Source organism: Peromyscus eremicus, unplaced genomic scaffold, assembly GCF_949786415.1.
Source record: "Peromyscus eremicus unplaced genomic scaffold, PerEre_H2_v1 PerEre#2#unplaced_144, whole genome shotgun sequence".
In the NCBI taxonomy this organism is placed as follows: Eukaryota; Metazoa; Chordata; class Mammalia; order Rodentia; family Cricetidae; genus Peromyscus; species Peromyscus eremicus.
In genome coordinates, this window is record NW_026734382.1 from 255,290 (window position 1) to 267,717 (window position 12,428).

Below are 12,428 nucleotides of genomic sequence, written 5' to 3' on the forward strand. Positions count from 1 at the left end.
AATCTTCCTTTTTGAAAAAGAAGAAAAGGGGAAGTGCTGTGGATATTGCTCTGTATAAACTGATTGGCCAGTAGCCAGACAGGAAGTATAGGCGGGACTAACAGAGAAGAGAATTGAGGGAACAGGAAGGCAGAGAGGGAGACACTGCCTGCAGCCGCCACCAGGACAAGCAAGATGTAAGGTACCAGTAAGCCACGAGCCACGTGGCAAAGTATAGATTAACAGAAATGGGCTGAATATAAACGTAAGAGCTAGACAATGATAGGCCTGAGATAATGGCCAAGCATTTTAAATAATATAAGCGTCTGTATGTTTATTTTATAAATGGGCTAAGGGACTGCCGGGGCTTGGCGGGACCCGGATAGAAAACTCTGCAGCTACACTGGTCCATTCACAGAAAACAGGCTGGGAGTCTGTGACACTTCAGTCCCTTATGCAGATACCACACAACTGTCAATGACTGACTTCTTGTGAGACAGTTTTCTAAATAGCACTCAGAATGCTAAGACTGTTGAATTTAAGGACACAAAATCCTCAAATTTAGTCAATTCAACTTATTTTAAGAAGTAGTTGAGATAAGCAATTCTGTAGACTCTGGTACTAGCCAGCAGCCTGCTCAGAAGCATGCTGCTATGAGACCCTTCAACCTGTACTCAGCATTTAAACACATTCACCTCCCACTTGGGAACAACCACACATTCCCTCAGTGCTGTTCACTTCCTGATTTCTCCCTTCTGTACACCCCTACCATGAGAATGGAGATGTATAGCTAGGATTAGGAAAAAAAAATTACATGTCTACATGTGCACTGATTCCAGACACCCATGCACCACCCAAAAAAATTAGTAAACAGCTAACAACCCCAGACAAGCTACTCTCTTGAACTTAGTTGGAAGAACACACTTTCAAGGCTTCCTATTAATAACCCCTGTGATTTCCTCAGAGTAGAGGGTCTCAAGGTAGTGGCAGGAATGGAAATGGAAGCAGTTATATCTAATGCCAAAGAATCATAACTAATCGTAAACATCCACTTAGTCTTAGGGAGAACTGTATGAAGAAATGCTTAATTTCTCCTTTAAATTAGGTGTTGTAAGCAGTTCAAGTTAGCAGGAATGGACTTGAGCCTCAAATGTAAACAAGGAGGTGTTCAATAGAAGAAGCCTGGTTGAAACGGTTTCATCTTTATGGAGTCTAGAAAGGTCAGCTGACCTCCTGCTGGGAAACTGTGTATCTGGCATTTTCCTTCCAAGGGGAAAGTAAATAGTATAGCTAATAATCCTAACTGAGCCAGGTATGGGAGCTCACTCCTACAATCTCAGCTGTAGGGAGGATGAGGCAGGAGCAGTGCTAACCTGAGGCCATCCTGGGCTGCGTAGTGAGTTTCAGGACAGCCTGGGGTACTGTCCTGAAAAAAACAAAAAACAAAAAAGGAGGAATTTGCCTGAAAAAGCAAGCAAGCAAGCATCCCACTCACTGGCCCAAATCATAGGTCAAGGTGTGGGAAACTGCATGGCTACCATGACAGGAGTTCCTACAGGTTTTCCTGAGAGCCAAGAACATCCTGACAAGGACACATACTCATGTGGATTGAAACTTAAAGACCACAAAGGCAGGAAAGGTGAGGAAGGAGCCTTGTAGTCAGCCACCTGCACCCACTCCAAGACAGAACAGCTCCAGCTCGCCTCTGGGAAGAACCGCAGGGCATGTTCCTCGGATGTCCAAGTCCAACCCCCACATGCACATGCAGCCCCCCTTTATTCATCTAAAGCACACCAGCTCCACCAACAAAAGCCATGGTTACAAAATACCGGTTTAAAAAGCTGTCCTCACCGTTAAAGTATCTCTAAAGTGAAATTAAGTTTTCTTCTACTCCAAAAAACAACTACCTTAACACTCTTAATGAGATTGAGGGCTGGTGAGATGGCTCAGAAGCTTAAGGCACCTGCCATCAAGACTGGTGACCTGAGTTCATTCCCAGGACCTGAGCACTGGCTCCCAAAAGCTGTCCTCTGACCTCCACACACATATGTATGTACATACATACAGATACATGCAAATAAATGTAATTTTTTTTAAAAAATTAAAAATGCGTTTTAAAATTCTGTTACTCTAAAATTTATTTTTCCCCGAATTTAAATTCACCATTAACACCAGGCTTTTTCATATTTTTGGCATATTTTTATCAATGTACTCTGTATATCCACACCTTTCTACTCTATCCACATGGAAATGTCGAGCCCCTACATTGCCCTTCCTATCCCACCCCAAGTAGCAAAGGACAACTTAAGAAGCAGGTGGCCTCAGAGGCGCTCGCTCGGCAAGCTTGATGAGCACACGGTGGTGGGCAGTTGCCTTAACTCATGTAGTGATCAAGACTTTGACTGGTCTGCACAGACAATTCAGAAACTGCTCTTCTCCCCTTAGTCACAGAATCAGGGACTAGGGATGCAGCCGAGTACTGGACACAGGTTGAGCACTTAGCCTCAGCACCATACAGTGACAACACAGAACCCAGCCTGTCACAATTCCCAACTGACTGTGTCAACACCATCAGAAGTAATAATTTCAGTAACTTCAAAAGGACAGAAGTGTGGCTCTAGGGCATGTGTCTACCATGTTCAAGACCCTGGCTTTCACGCCCAGCACAACAAAAAAACAAAACTGAACACTTCAACCCCCCCAGTGAGCCTATGCTGTGAGGTACACCATCCCTTCCACACGATCTACAGAAAGGTCTGTTCTGTGAGGTGAAATTCTACTCCAAATGCTCAAGTTGAAAACACTTCTTCCTCTCTAGGATGCAGCGCTGCCCATCTTTACGTGACTACACAACTGTACAGTCAGTGTCTAACACAGATCTCCTCTGTCAATGGACAAGGAGGGGATTCAAAACCAGCACTCATGTGAAATTCACCTTCTGTTGTGCCACATCCAACATGGCTACATTTTGTTTTATGCTTAGTGTCATTTTTGTATTCAGCGCTTAGTACACAGGAGTGCCCTGGCATCATGGAGCATGCCTTACGCTCTACTGTACAGTGGAGAAATTCTCTCCAAGCGTGAGTACTAAAGCACTAGGCTGCCCCAAGTATGTGTGAAAAATCCTTAATCTGCCCACACTTAACAACAATCTTTCCACCTCAAGTCTTCCAGCACCAAGAAAACCAACTTGTAAATAACCCACCATCCATATAAACAAAAAGTGGGCTCAACTTTCCAGAGCAAAGGGAAAATGACATTTCAAGGCTGTACTGTCCGGCAGACTTATCTAACTCTCGGTGTTTAAGCACCAATGCTAAGTAAGCTTCATTAGCTGACTCTAAAGATGCTTAAAGTCTGAGACTAGACTGGAAATAATGTGCTTGCCATAGATTAAAAATCACATTTGGTCTGCTAAAAAAAACTTTGCCTTTTAAATTCAAACTAAGGAATTCTCTAGCTCACACATTCAGATATGGATTTTTCATTTACATTTATAAATACAATCTCTTCTGAGAGTTTAAGAAAATACAATTAATCATGTTTTCCAAAAATCTAAGGTATATTAGACTTGTTGTCAAGAACATTCTTCAGATTATCATACAATTAAGACCCACAGTGTCTTTATACTATATGAGCTATTCAGCCCTGAAAATGAACTAAGTGAGGGGACCTAAGCTTGTCTAAGTATGCACTACACCAGCTCACTTCTTAATTAATTAAATAAAACCTCCCTAAGATATAAGTCATCACATGTTCCTTAAGGGGGACTCACCCACTTATGTACAGACTGCAGGACAACATTTGACTTTCTGTAGCACAGTTTAAGTAATATCCAATGAAAGCAGAGTATGCAGAGCAAAGCCAAGTCAGTTTCAGTAATATCTGCAACTCTATTTGAAATTAAGTCTCCCAAAGACATGCTACCTTGTAGCTAGAGTTTTCCTGCCTGGCCCACAGTCAGGACAAATCTCTCTCACCCGCCAGTCCCACAGCTGCTCAGACCCAACCAAGTAAACACAGAGACTTATATTGCTTACAAACTGTATGGCCGTGGCAGGCTTCTTGCTAACTGTTCTTAAGTCTTAAATTAATCCATTTCTATAAATCTATACCTTGCCACATGGCTCGTGGCTGACCGGCATCTTCACATGATGCTTGTCCTGGTGGCGGCTGGCAGTATCTCTCTGACTCAGTCTTCCACTTCCCAGAATTCTCTTCTCTGCTTGTCCCGCCTATCCTTCCTGCCTGGCTACTGGCCAATCAGTGTTTTATTTACTAACCAATCAGAGCAACATATTTGACATACAGAACATCCCACAGCACTACCTGGAAACAAACACAAGAGAGCTTCAACCAAAGGAGTTACCTTTGGAGCCAGAAAGAAGTTGACCCTACAGGAGCAAAGCCTTCCATCCATGCCAAACAGCTGAAGGACTGCAGCTCGGGGCACTGGAAGTGTACTATCCCATCCCTTGTTGAGGAGCTCTGCAATTTCAAAATCAGTTTTCCCCCAACCACCCTGAGAGCCTTTAACTAGTATTTCAGTCATGTCAACCATAAACTAAGAAATCCCTTAACCGGTGTTCTTCAATTTACATTATTAAAACGAACACAGTTCACTACAATGTAGCAATTCTGCTTTAGAATACACCTACAGAACAGGCGTGCTGCCTGGGTGCTTTGGAAAGACACTGTAGAGCACTGAGCAGACAATTCTGATCTGTGAGTGGTGTGATTGCAGAGAGCAGTGCATACTTGTGTGTTGGCTTGTTTAATTGAACCCCAAGCCCTTGTCCCTTTGTTGAAAGGCAACCATTTTATCTTATGTTTTTAATAGCAAGAACTGAATCTTCAAGAAGACTAACATCTAATATGCCCTCCAAGCCAAGCAATGAGACAAATTCACCACCTCTGGAGGCTGAATGCTCATCGACAACAGGAATTAAATACTATCCCGACAAATCTGAAAAATGACTGCGTATACAGATGGTACATCAGGTTTGACCTGTAAGCTTGTCAGTGAGCATTGGTCAATGTGTTGGAGATAACTGCCACTTATTAATGGGACAGGTAAATGCTCACACTCACCTGGGGTTTTATTTCCCTTGGTCCTGAAATGGCAAGCAGCTCCCCCACTACATGTTTAAAGGTAAATGTTCTAGCCAGGCGGTGGTGGCGCACGCCTTTAATCCCAGCACTCGGGAGGCAGAGCCAGGCGGATCTCTGTGAGTTCGAGGCCAGCCTGGGCTACCAAGTGAGCTCCAGGAAAGGCGCAAAGCTACACAGAGAAACCCTGTCTCAAAAAACCAAAAAAAAAAAAAAAAAGGTAAATGTTCTAAAGAATTTTAGTCACTATATCGCATATATTTTAAAAATTATATATACATTATATTACATACACATAAAAATTACCACTGAGCTACATCTCCCCCTATAGTGAGTACTTGCATATATTTTTGTTTGTACATGTGTTTGTACACTCACATGTATTTCTTTTGTGTGCTTGGGATGTTTTTATTTTTATTTTTATTTTTTTGGGACAGAGTCAAGTACAGAGACCAGCCTTGACCTCATGCAGCTGAAGATGGCTTTGAACTCCAGATCCTTCCTCTGCTTCTAGTCCCCACACTCCCTCATACTTCTCACCCCCAGAAGAGTGCTGATGTTGTAGACACGTGCCACCACGCCCAACTGTTTTGCTCCACTTTGTAGGAAGTGGAGCACAGATGCACCTATAATCTAAAATGTCTAAGGGAGAGCGAACGCCAGTTCCTAACATACCATAGATGCAGCCCATGTCCCGACTCCCAAGAAAGTCTGAAATAAAAGCCCCAGAGTAAGACTTTTCTCACTAATGCAGTCATTAATTCTCAAGTAGGCCATCATGCTTCACGGTGTGAAATAAAGGGTATAGGTTAAAACTTAGGACTAGTTAATAAAATGTAAGTAATGTCTGATTTCAAATTAACTTTTTAAGCCCTCAAATATGAATATAATTTTTATATATTACACTTATTGCCACAAATATGAGAATCACCAGGGCTGTTTAGGTAGAAATGGAGCTCCATAGTTAAGATCACAATACGTCCTTGGACAAGTCAACTAACCTGTGGAGAGTCCTTATCTGCTAATCCAAATATAAGCAGAAGGCAGCTATAGATGCCTGGAGAGAGCGTTACAGAGCTGTTGACAGACTCACCGGAAGGAGGTGTGAATCAGAAGGAGGTGCACAACACCTACTATTTCATTTAATAAAAAGTGACACTAAAGGCCATACTTGGTTCTTCTCATGAGAGGGAAAATAACCCTCGTAGGAGCAGAGGCAGATATTGTGTGCAGACAAAGAAAAAGCAAAACAAGGGTCTTCAAGAAGGCTCAGCAGCTAAGGGGTTTGCTGCTAATCCTGATGAGCAGAGTGGGAGTCCTGGGACCCTCCTGATGGGAGCAAGAACCGACTCCTGCAGGCTACCTTCGGATTCCCACACACGACCACTGCAGCACATGCACACCCACACAGTAAATAAGTAAGTGTAGTAACAATCAAATAAAACAAGAGACAAGAACCCAACGAAAACAACTAATATCTCGAACACTTAAAGAAAGGTGCCATGGGCCTGAGGAAACAGGCATCAACTTATACTGTCACATCAACAGTCATGGACGACGAGTGCCAACATTAATACGCAAGTCAGGAAAGTGAACAAACAAACTTCCCAAGGTGGGAACAGAAAGTGAAGTAGTCTAAATCCAGTGACAGATAATAGAAAAGATTTAACTTACCTGATTTTCAGAGGTCAAAATTTGATATCACAAAACACACCCAAGATGTTAAGATGATTAAGAAGATACCACCCATTCAAGGTGTGTATACTTCATCCTAAGAACCACAGAGCACTGTCAGAGTAAGTGGGAATCAGAGGCCTTATCCTCTGGATTTTCCCTGGTCAACCATCTTTGAATAAACATGTTAACTCTTCATAACATGTAAGAGCCTTATGCACACTGTACGGATTATTTTCATTTCTACTTTGTACTTACAGATGCACAATTTGAAGACTCTGAATCTAAGTGCACTTTAGATATGCACACTCAATTATTTAACAGGCTTCATTCAGCCTTAACTATGAAGCAGTCCGTGTTCTAAGGACTAAGGATGCTACTCCCAACGACCAGTCCCAATGTTAAGGAAGTTTAAGTTCTCAGAGGGGAAGTTACAGATGAGGAAGTAAAGGGTGTATCAAGGGTTAATAAATACCACCAGCATACACTATGGATGTGTAATGAGAGTCACTGGCAGAAAAAGGCCAAGTGCAGCATTTCACTGCACCTACCCACAAAGACTGAGATTTACTGCCAAAAGCTATAGCAATTCTTCTTTTCTTCTACATTATGGCAGTTTAATAACAAGTAAACAATATTACCACTCAAGTATTTTACATATAAAATTAAGCAAAAACATTCTTTCCAGGCTCTAAAGTTAAAATGTAATGAATTAACTCATCAGTTTGTCTAGCAAACACACTTAAGACTCTTTCCAACTGGAAACTGAGCACCAATAAACACACATGGTGTTTCACCTTCAAATGCTATTTCAACACATTCATAAAGAACTTTCACAGCAAAAACATGCAGGAAAATAGCTAAGTTTTATTCTCTTTTATTTACATTCATCTTATTTACTTATTACTTTTCAAATGTATCAGATAATTTTAAATACTTAACCTTACTAATAATCAACATATTACAGCATAAAAGATTCAAGCATTAACTCACCTGTGCCTGTACACAGTGCAGAAGATCTGTTCATCTGAAGCCAAATCCAAGAGGAATCTGCAATATGAACAAACACAATCATTAGTGAAGATACAGAATCTTGCTGGGCTCTTCAGAGCAGGTAAAACTTTTACAATCAATACATAGCTAATACTTGTTCATGCTCCCAGTGCACAAGTAACATTCACTAGAGATAGTCCTACCCTGAACTGCACAGGAAGCCAGCAGCAGAGTGACTGTGGCATCCCTTCTCCGTGGACAGCACAGTACAAATGTACAGGGAACATTTCACTGTGAATGACGGGGCACCTACAAGATTCTGAGTTCTTGGCTGCATTTCAACTGCTGGCCAATGGCCAGCTCTCCCCACCAGGTTGAAGATGGTCACAGCAGAGGTAGCCCCAGCTACCCATTGCCACTCTGTAGTTCTAGGACGAGCACACGGCCTGCACACTGTAACATACTGCAGTACATTTTTCTGAGTAAACAAATAAAATTTACATAATAACTAATGTGCCATGCTTAGAGTTTGCCAATACAGAATCTATGAAAGGTTTAAAATTACTAAAATAAAACAAAAACCTATGTGGTAAGTGTTTAAAAGCATAAAGATGATGGATCAATTTGCTATCTGAAGAAAAGTCTATTGGAGTACAGAGTATACTGTGTAACAGCCATCATAATTTGCTAGTGAGGAATACACAAGCAAAGGGAGAGGTGCACACTGCTAATGAGGCACCCCTCAAGTTTCCTCGGGGTCTATCTCAGAGAACAAAGGCCTCAATGCAGGGCGGCGGCGGGCGCCTTCACTTTGATCCTGCCGCCTCACCACACAAGTGTGTTTCCAGATGCACACTGAGAAACACAAGACGGGAGACACATGCTTATGCTATTTTAGCTAGACCAATGTTTATCTAGATTAATTGTGCATTTTATGGATGCGAGGAAAAAACCGAGTGCTCGTTACGAGTGCTTGTTACTGGTAACAGCACTGAAATTGTGGCCTTTTGCACGAGCATTAATGATGCTTCAAGGAAGGCTCTCATAACTGAGCCGTGAGGGTTTCTTCTCCTTCACGTGATATCAATCTGTAATAACTCACACTTTGGATCGGTTACCAAACTTAAAACAGTGTTAATTCTTTTAAAGCTTTTTACTTTTTAGAATTGAAAACAGGAAGAGGAAGAAGTTAGCACCAAATTAATACGCAAGTTACTATTTTTTCTAGGACACTGGAAACATTTGACTTCATAATCTACAAGGTCTATAGAGGAGGGACATTGGCAAAGATGCGTTTTCATTTTCAGCAGTATGTAGCTTTGAAATTCTATGTGATAAAATGCAACATGGTTATCAGAAACAATTCAATGAAAATAACAGAAAATTTATATGCACATAGGTTATCACAGTAAAATGAATGGGTTCTGCTCAAGAGGCAGTCAGTGCCAGTAAGCAATAAACTGCCATGGAGGAGTCCTCCATCCTCTTAGCAAGACACGGGTAGATTTTAAACTACTCATTACGCTAGCCTATGCATGCCACTCATAACGCCATACCACCCACTGCTCAAGGACATCACACATGCATCAACTATGAGCTAAAGCTTGTGGTACTGATAGGACACTATGTGCTTGCTCTATATTATTCAGTAAGCTTTATTAAGATATTAAAACAGCCCAAGACAACTATCAATCACTCCAGTTAAAGAAAGATGTATAGGAGACCAACACATTTCCAGATATCCACAGTATACGATTTCTTAGTGTAAGTTCTAAACAGAAAATTAATAAACTATAAACACAGAGTTATAAACTAATATTTAAGTTTATACACTACTTAAAATAACACCACTTAAAGTAACAGCACATGGCATGGCATAAAAGTTCTGTACTAAGAAATCATCTCACTCCTCCTCCCTTAGTCTTCCTGGTTCTGAAGTCCCCCTTTCGGGCGTTTTACAAAAAAGGGAGGAAGGAGGAGACTGGCCTGGGATTGGCAGAGTGACAAGATCAGAGGCTGGCAAGAAGAGCAGTACTGTGGGTTCTTTCTCAAGCAGCACCACATTTCCAGGTGCTGCCGAGGAAGGTCCACAAAGGCAGTCCAGGGTTAGTTAGCTTCCCTGCACAGACTAGGTCTCCATTCTGACTCAACCACACAAAGACAACCTAGTACATTCATCACAGGCTCCATTATGAGATGAGAATAACAAGGCCCTCTTTGTGGAATCTTTGTTTTGTTTTGTTTTTGAGACAAGGTTTCTCTGTGTAGCTTTGCACCTTTCCTGGAACTCACTCTGTAGCCCAGGCTGGCCCTTTGTGGAATCTTGAAAGAAGCAGAGAGACAATTGCACAAAGCACCTAATACACAGCAGAATTATAACTATGATCCTGTAACACAGTGTCGGCTATGAAAGACGATTCAATCAAAGACACAGAAGCTCAGGCCCACCCACCCCAACCAAGTACACCTAGTTTTCCCTAGTGTGTTCTCACAGGTCTGCCCTGGAACCCTCCTGAGTGATGAAGACAGGGAATACTATGCAGTTTTGAACCAAAGCTACTTTAAAATTACACCAAAAGTTAAGGGAGTGACCTACTCCAAACTTACTGGAAAGTCACAGGAATCAGAGCAATGGGGTATTCGTGAAAGTCAAGCAGCAGAACAAAGCTGAGTCCAGGAACTGACTTCTGTCTGTGTTGGTTCACACTAAACAAAAGAGGTCAAAGTAGCCCTGACCTCAAGAAAGAACACAACACAGGGCAGGGACCTCGATCAAGGACAGAACCCGTTGCTTAGCATGTCTGAGGACCTAGGTTCAAGGCCCAACATCACATAGACAGACAGACAGACAGACATATAACTGTACACATGCACATACTCTTAAAATAACGAAGTCATTAGCTCAGTGATATTTTGAGATGTGACAATTACAGTCCATAAAAGAAACATAGATAGCCAGGCGGTGGTGGCGCACGCCTTTAATTCCAGCACTCGGGAGGCAGAGCCAGGCAGATCTCTGTGAGTTCAAGGCCAGCCTGGTCTATAAAGCAAGTTCCAGGACAGGCTCCAAAGCTACACAAAGAAACCCTGTCTTGAAAAGCAAAACAAAACAAAAACAACAACAAAAAACAAACAAACAAAAAACAGATAAGGGGCTGGAGAGATGGTTTAGAAGTCAAGAGCACTGGCTGCTCTTCCATAGGTCCGGGGGTTCAATTCCTAGCACCGACATGGTAACTCAAAACTGTCTGTAACTCCAGTTCCAGGGGATCTGACACCCTTACACAAACATGCATATAGGCAAAACACTAATGCATATAAAATAAATTATTAAAAAAGAAATAAATAGATAAAGCACACATTAAAATTATATCTGCTCCAAAGGATTATTTTTTAGATTAAAAAAAAACCATAATCCTCCAACTGGAAGAAAATATTTGTAAAGTCACCTAAGAAGATACAAAGTTGGTATACAAAGAGCTAAATACCCACCTGAAAAGGGGCTTGTGTCTAGACAACACAAAGAGCTCCTATCTCTCATTAATAAGACAGTTAACTTAGTTTTTAAAAACAATTTTGAAAACTTATGTGTAGGGCTGGAGAGATGGCCCAGGAGTTAGACCCTGAGACCCAGCACCCACAAGGCAGCTCACAATTATCCCTAACTACAGTTCCAGGAGATGTAATGCCCTCTTCTGACCTCCACGGGCCCCAGACAGACACATGGTGCACATGCATACATGCACGTCAAATATTCATGAAAAATAAAACCTTAAAAAAGGAGCTTTTAAAATAATGAATGCGTGTGTGAGTGTGAGAGTGTGAGAGTGTGTGTGTGTGTGTGTGTGTGTGTGTGTGTGTGTGTGTCCATGCCATGTATATGCAGGTAACCACAGAGGCGCTGGGTCCCTTAGAGCTGGAGTGACAGGCGGTTGTAAGACACTTGATGGGTGCTGGCATCTCAACTCCAGGCCTCTGCAAAACAGCAGGCGCTCCTAACTGCAGGGCCATCTCGCCAGCCCACTAACCTAATTTCTTAGAGGAAGCATATATACCCATCCTTTGTGTATGTGTGAGTATAGTGCATACACGCATGTGCAAGGTAGCCACAGAAGGATGTCAGGGACTTTTGTCTGTCATTCCCTGCCTTCTTCCTTTGAGGTGAGGCACGGTCTCTCCCTGACCCCGAAGCTCCTGCTCTTTCAGCTAGGCTGGCAGCCAGCCCCCTCCACCCACCACCACCACGGCTGGGGCTATACAGACAGAAGCATACCAGCTTGTTACATAGGTACTATGATCCAAGCTTGGGTCCTCGTGCTTATGCAGCAAGTGCTCTCAGATGCTGCGCTAGCTCTCTAGTTCCCATCTCAACTTTGTAAGAACACTAAAGTTGTTAAGTGATCCCCCCCCCCCACACACACACACACCACACCCAAAGTGAACGATCTCCACAGGTATGTTTTTTGTCCCTGCTCTAGCATGAAGGCAGTTAGAGAAAGGTAGTTCTAACTCCGATGATGGTGTGCACCTTGCCAGTAGATCATCAGTTTGCAGGTCAAACACCAAGACTGAGTCTGCTAAGGACATGAGAAGAAACGGGTTGAGGGATAGGTGGGCAACAGTAGCTTCTTTTAATTTGTTACTAAGTGATTATAAACAGATCTAGGGGAAGC

General features: G+C 42.3%; 1 protein-coding gene across 4 annotated transcripts in view; it reads right to left on the reverse strand.

Annotated features, from left to right (window-relative positions):
• The window catches only part of Ncoa2 (nuclear receptor coactivator 2), a 261,526-nt gene that overhangs the window by 160,933 nt on the left and 88,165 nt on the right, over positions 1 to 12,428 (reverse strand). For all 4 annotated transcript variants that reach the window (XM_059252728.1, XM_059252730.1, XM_059252729.1 and 1 more), the window contains exon 2: positions 7,756 to 7,812. The gene's annotated coding sequence lies outside the window, so the exon portion shown is untranslated. The remainder of the gene's footprint in view (positions 1 to 7,755; positions 7,813 to 12,428) is intronic.